General features: G+C 40.7%; 1 long non-coding RNA gene across 1 annotated transcript in view; it reads right to left on the bottom strand.

Annotated features, from left to right (window-relative positions):
• Window positions 1-578: 578 nt before the first annotated feature.
• The window catches only part of LOC134155167 (uncharacterized), a 41,680-nt gene continuing 36,258 nt past the window's right edge, over window positions 579-6,000 (bottom strand). Inside the window, exon 5 of the long non-coding RNA XR_009961456.1 lies at window positions 579-1,320. This is a non-coding gene — a long non-coding RNA (uncharacterized LOC134155167). The remainder of the gene's footprint in view (window positions 1,321-6,000) is intronic.

The raw sequence follows: 6,000 nt of genomic DNA, 5'->3' as shown, positions 1-6,000 counted from the left end.
TGTCTGCCTCCTTGTCCTCACCTGAGGTGTGACTGCCATGACCCTTTCCCACAAGTGGCACCATACTGGTCTGTAGCAGTAAGACCCCCAGCTGGGGGGGGGGTTACCCTTCTCCGTGGCTCGCACTTCTACCCCAGTGTCCTACAAGACTACTGCGGTGCAACAGTAAGCCCAACATAAGTCCCAGCATGCACACAGATTGTTTCTAAAGAGGGGAGCAAAGTGTTTCCTAAGAGGGGTGTGGACCAGTGTGACAGAATTGAGGTGAATAAACTTAAAAATATCTGACCATAAAACAGGTCCTTGGTGACCAGAATAGACTCTATCTGCTGCAGCTCATGCAGGAGCACAAAAGAATGAGATTTTCCTTGAAATGGTCTTCATGAGAACCTCCTCTTTTGGGAGGGAATTGTCAACCAGCAAAACTCACACATCTGGTTTCTTCACCCAGCTCAGTATGGCAAACATTTGAGAGGTAAGAAGAGTGAAGAGTGATGAAAAGAGTTGAGTCCTTCCACCTATTCACAGATGCAAAATGCAAGGAGCTGGGGATAAGTAAAGCAGCAGACTGAGACAGCTTGAAAACCACTAAGCTTTTTATTTTTCACCCTTATCCTGGTGGTTGTTAACACAGAGTAGAGACTGTCCTACAAAAGGTTTTCTTTGTGTATAATACAACATTTCTTTGTAGAACCAATAACATCTCAGACCAAAGAAAAAACAACAGTGTCCTTCCTAGTAATAGCACATTCTTGATTCTTATTCATTACTTTATCTGCCAGCTGTTTTAACTGATTAGTCAAAGGCACACTCCTTGTTGACATAAAATGTGTGGCAAAAACAAGTGTATAAATGAATAATTATTTCCAACACTTGCAATGAGATTAAGTGCTTATGGGATTAGGAGAATAACAGGATTTAATGGGGTCATTTATGCTGCAACTCTAGTATAAAAATGTTCAGTGCATGCACGCATACATATCAGATTACAATCTCTACAGTCCATCTAGCTATAGCCATTTAAATATTTTATCTATACAGCACTAATACATTTCTGGTCTTTTCCTTTTTAATACAATACAGGTGAGTGTCCTTGGGCGTCTTTGCAGTGAACACGTGACACAGTTGTTATTGCCATTAGTGAACAAGCATTTTTCAGTACAAGCTAGTTTGGTATCTTATAACTTTCCTAGATCTGGGGAGATGCCTTTCAAGCCTCAGGCATATACAACAAATGCCTCTCTCACTGCTGTTCCCTCTGTATGTTGCTGGAGCCATCACAAGCTCTACCAGTCTTCATTGCAGTGTCTCCACAGCTTCCTGGGAAAATGAAAGGAACAGGAAAGGGTGATCTGGTGAACCTATATATATGCCATTGTGTTGGTTGCGTTTGGCAGGAGTGCTGTAGGGGTGACCTCTGAGAGAAGAGGTTGGGGGGCTGCCTGAACACAGCCAGCTTCAATGAGCTCCCCAGTAGACACACACACGCCGCTGACCCCATCAGGGGAGTCTGGGGTTCCTCTGTGAAAGCATCTGTAGGAAAGGGTAGAAAACATTGGACCAGCAGAGGAGGAGGGGGAGAAAAAAGTGAGAAACAGCAGAGGAAGCACCAAGGCCAGGGGAGAAGGCTCTTCAGGCACTAGAGCAGATATTCTCCAGCAGCCCACAGAGAGGACCACGCCAGAGCACATGGATATTCTTCAAGTAACTGAAGCCCATAGAGAGTTCATACTGGAAGAGGTTTTTTCATGAAGGACTGGAGGCCATGGAGAGGATCCACACTGGAGCAGACAGAAACTGCATAACATGCATTCCCCGCAACACACAGCAGGGCAGTGAGAGGTATCAGGAATGAAGGAGTGAAGCTGTGCCTGGGAATGGTGGAAAGAAAGGTGTTTTTTTAATGTTTGTATTCCTGTTTCTTACTGCCTGGATCTATTTAAGCTAGCAATACATTAATTTTCCCAATTCAAGTCTGTTTTGCTGGCGATGGTAATTGGTACAGTAACCTCCCTGTCCTCATCTTGACAAACGAGCTTTCTCATTCTTGTCCCCTGTCCTGCCAAGGAGAGGGAGTGCAGCTGGATGGGCATTTGACTGTTAGCAAAGATTAACCCATCATACCACTAGCAAATTCTAGACTGACTTACGTTCAGACACTATGATCTACAGATGACTATGTGGTGTAGCATGTGTCTGTTTTCCAGGCTAATTTGAAAAGGAACAATCCTGAGTATCTCTTCCTTACTGGTAAAATTAGTGTGGACATCTGAATGGTGGAAAAAACCCTTCTTTTTTCCCAGTCTGGATTGCAGAGCAGTGATCTTCCTGAAGCCACCTTGATCTGGAGTTGATCAGGAAAGTCAAGAGCTAGATGGTGGTGGAAATTGTAGAAGGATCAGAATAAAAGGAGGTGCCCACAAAAAAAAAGTCTATCTGAATCCAAAAGAATACTCACAAGCATAAAAGGAATCAAGATGGAGAATAGCGGTAGGGGAATTTCTCTGTTTTGAATGAGTATCATTTGACTTGTCTAAACTGAAAGAAGTTTGGTTTGCATGCCATGTGCACTCTGCCTTCTGTATGCTATGTGTCCTTTTTGAGTACCTCACTGCTTAAATTCCTGGAAAACAAGCACTAGTATTGGCTACAGGACCCTACTTATAAGTGAAAGAAAACCAGCCTTTTTTCAGGGATATAGACTAGAGTCAGCCACTGAAGCTGTGTAGTTGTTGATGCTTCCAGTCACAGGACAGTCAGAAAAAAATTAAAACCACTAAGCAAATCTGAGTTTTTAAACAACTTTTTGAACTGCGTAAAAATATTTAATTTAACCTGAAACAGAATTTTCATTGTAATTTTGAGAGTTTCTTTCCTTAAAAAAAAATACATTTCAGAAGAAATTGAACATGTCTGGTATTTTCAAACCAGAAGATGATACTATTTATTTTAAAGTATTGTAATTAAAAAAAAGAAAAGAAAAAGCTATGTTTCCAATTTCTTTTCAGGAGTTTAAAGAAAGTTACTTTTTGTTTGGTTGGTTTTGACAAGTAACTTGATTGATAGAATAAAATCAAATTCTGAGTTGTTTGGTAGTGCTGAACCTGCCTTTTTCATGTGTATGAAAAATACATACACTGTATCAGATAAAAAATATTGACAGACTTTACCTGGAGCCAGACACACTCCACCTGGAGTGTTAAAGCTCTGGAGCTGCCACGAGGGAGAAGTCTGGGGAAGGTTGAGGGATGGATCAGTGCTTCTTATTGATCTCCGTAAAGTTGCTTCAGTCTTTGAATACCAGGCAAAGCTATAAAAGCATATAACAAAACCAAATAAACAAAAGAACGAATACGTTCTGTGACATCCTTTTATTTAGGTAAAGCTTCCAAGTAACTAAAAAGACTGTTATTCTTTTTGTAATTTATCCCTTCGGAAAGAAAATATATAATTTCATTAATATTTCTTGTATTTCTTTAAGTTTTGTGAACAAAGCCAAGAGCGGCAAACCACACAGCATGACAAACTGATCACCCCAAATCTGGGCTCAACAGGTGTAGCACAGATGCGCACATCCACTCACTCCTATCTACATCACCGACCAAAGCTGAAAATAAAACTGGTTTTCATGTTGTCTGTCCCTGTATCATAGTGATGTTGCAAAGCTGGGACTTAAAAACATCTTCCCAGTTTGCAGCTGTCATATATGAGTATTCCTGAGCTCAGCACAGAATTTTTACTTTTCAACTTTCTTCTCCTTCCAATAAACGCATAAAACCAAGCCATGCATGACTCAAATTGATCTTTTACTTCTTCTATATCCTTAGCCTTTTCCTATTTGAAGACTTGTCATATTTTCTTAGTTCTTTTCCCACTACCCTCTTTACTGAGCAACTCACATCTGTCCTCTCCCAAATGTTTCCTATGGTTTTAATCAGATCATCCATGCAGAGACATAAATGTGATCACATACCACATTCCTCATCAGAGCATTTTGAAGACATCACCATCACCCACACAAGTGTCTCTCTTTCCCAGAACATCTCAGATAACTACAGATGGACCCAGGCTGAGGCTTCTTTGAACACCTCTCTCCTAGCACATAACTCATCCTTGTTTTCAAAAATGCTCTCTTCTCTCTGTAGATAGGGGATGCATTTCTATTTACAGTAATCCATGAATATTTGGTGGCCAAAATTTACAAATATTCATGTATCCAGACTTGAAATCTCAGAAAGATGATTTAGATCAGAACAGCCTCTCTGCTGAAAAGATGTCACATCACTTAGCTTCATTTCCTCTGCTGGCTTCCTGTTGAAGACACGGTCATATATAAGATTTTAGCCTGTTTATTTTCAAATCCACTTATATGGCAGGTCTGAACTATTGCTTTGTCCTCTGTGATCATGACAATTTGCATCAGCTACCCTCCAGACGTGAACAAAGTGTCTCTCACAGTGCAGAAATGTGTTAGTGCAGGAGACAAAGCTTGGCCGGCAGCTGGTGCACATAGCCAGAAAGGAATTCGCATCCAGTGTGCACAGGAGGACCACAGACTCATCACCTCAAACACAACATCCTATATCCCGCAACATACATCCCACTGTATATCCATAAAGCAACACTTCACAACAAAACAGTCTGAAACCAAATGAGCCAGAAGATGGATAGACAAATAAGTAATCTTTGCAAGTGTATCTTTGCAGACTACAAACATAAGTTGCTTTATTCACAAATAATAAAGTTTTAACAAATATACCCCAAACATATTACTAGATTGCTGAAACCGCTGGCCCAATCTATTTAGCATGTACATACTTTGTCATGCAGATAGTGTCCATGTTGCCCATATATGGACACATACCTATAGGCTGACCAGGGGACAAACACATCATTGCCACACTGAATGAATCCCCATCACACTGCTCATTGGAAGTGCTTATTTAGACACTGACTATTTCTGTGACTGAAAGTAGGTGGGATCTGGACATCGATTTGCATAGTTTTCACAGTTTGCTTAAAACCTCTTCTGCAGGTTTTAACTTCTGTCTTAATTCCTGGTTTCATATTCATTTTCTACTAGCTTGAACATAAGACCAAAAAAAATAATGAGTCAGTCAGTAAGAGTATGTTCCTTCGTAACTAGGAGCTCAGATTTCAGACATAGGATCTGTTTTGGCTTTTGTATAGCTTGAACAAATTAACATTAAGTGACAAGTGATGTCATACATCTGAAGGACATAAATGTCAATATGCAATGTATGGTTTATACAGTCACAGACTCAAAAAAGAACTGTAGTAGGGAAACTGAAGTGATTATTATTTCAGTACCCCAGAGAATCTCCATCCCCCATTTATCTTGGCAGGTGCTGCGTATGCTCTGCACTTTTCAGAATCAGGCCTCTATAGCCCTGTTACTGTAAGGACAGAAGCACAATCTGAGCAGTTTCCTCCTTCAGGTAGAGAAGGATTTACTCAAAATGTTTGTGAAAAAATGCCTTGGATATTTTCTGCCTTCAAGAAATTAACAAAGTAATCTGTAAGGATGTAAAAATGACTCACTACTCATTAGCTGTGGAATTCTGTAGCATCTGGAGGTTGAGAGCTGTTTGTGTAACCAGTTAAGCCTACCACAACCAAATCAGCATGGGGTCAGAGTTGGAGGTTCAGAAATCATCAGAAAAAAACAAGAGGTTTGCTGTTCATGCCAGGCTGTGTTACCTTTATGGTATTATTTCCACCAATACATATGAGGTGATCTCTCTCAGTCCTTTCTAGCCTCTTCCACCCTAGTCCCCAGTTCCACTCTCTCAGAGAATAGTTTGCATGACCCACAAGAGATGAAAACAGTGGGATGATCATGATGAGCCTCCACCTCCACAAGAAGGGACGAACCTGTCAGTATGGTGTGTACAGTTTACACTTGAGATAAGACTTGAAATTATGACTAAGGGCTCCCACTCATACAAGTCCCTCCAGCTTTCACCTTCCATACTTGCA

The sequence above is a fragment of the Pezoporus occidentalis genome, unplaced genomic scaffold, assembly GCF_034315485.1.
Source record: "Pezoporus occidentalis ecotype Australia unplaced genomic scaffold, CSIRO_AGI_Poc_V1 ctg75, whole genome shotgun sequence".
In the NCBI taxonomy this organism is placed as follows: Eukaryota; Metazoa; Chordata; class Aves; order Psittaciformes; family Psittacidae; genus Pezoporus; species Pezoporus occidentalis.
The sequence above is the reverse complement of the archived record's forward strand: the minus strand, read 5'-3'. Positions and strand labels throughout refer to the sequence as shown.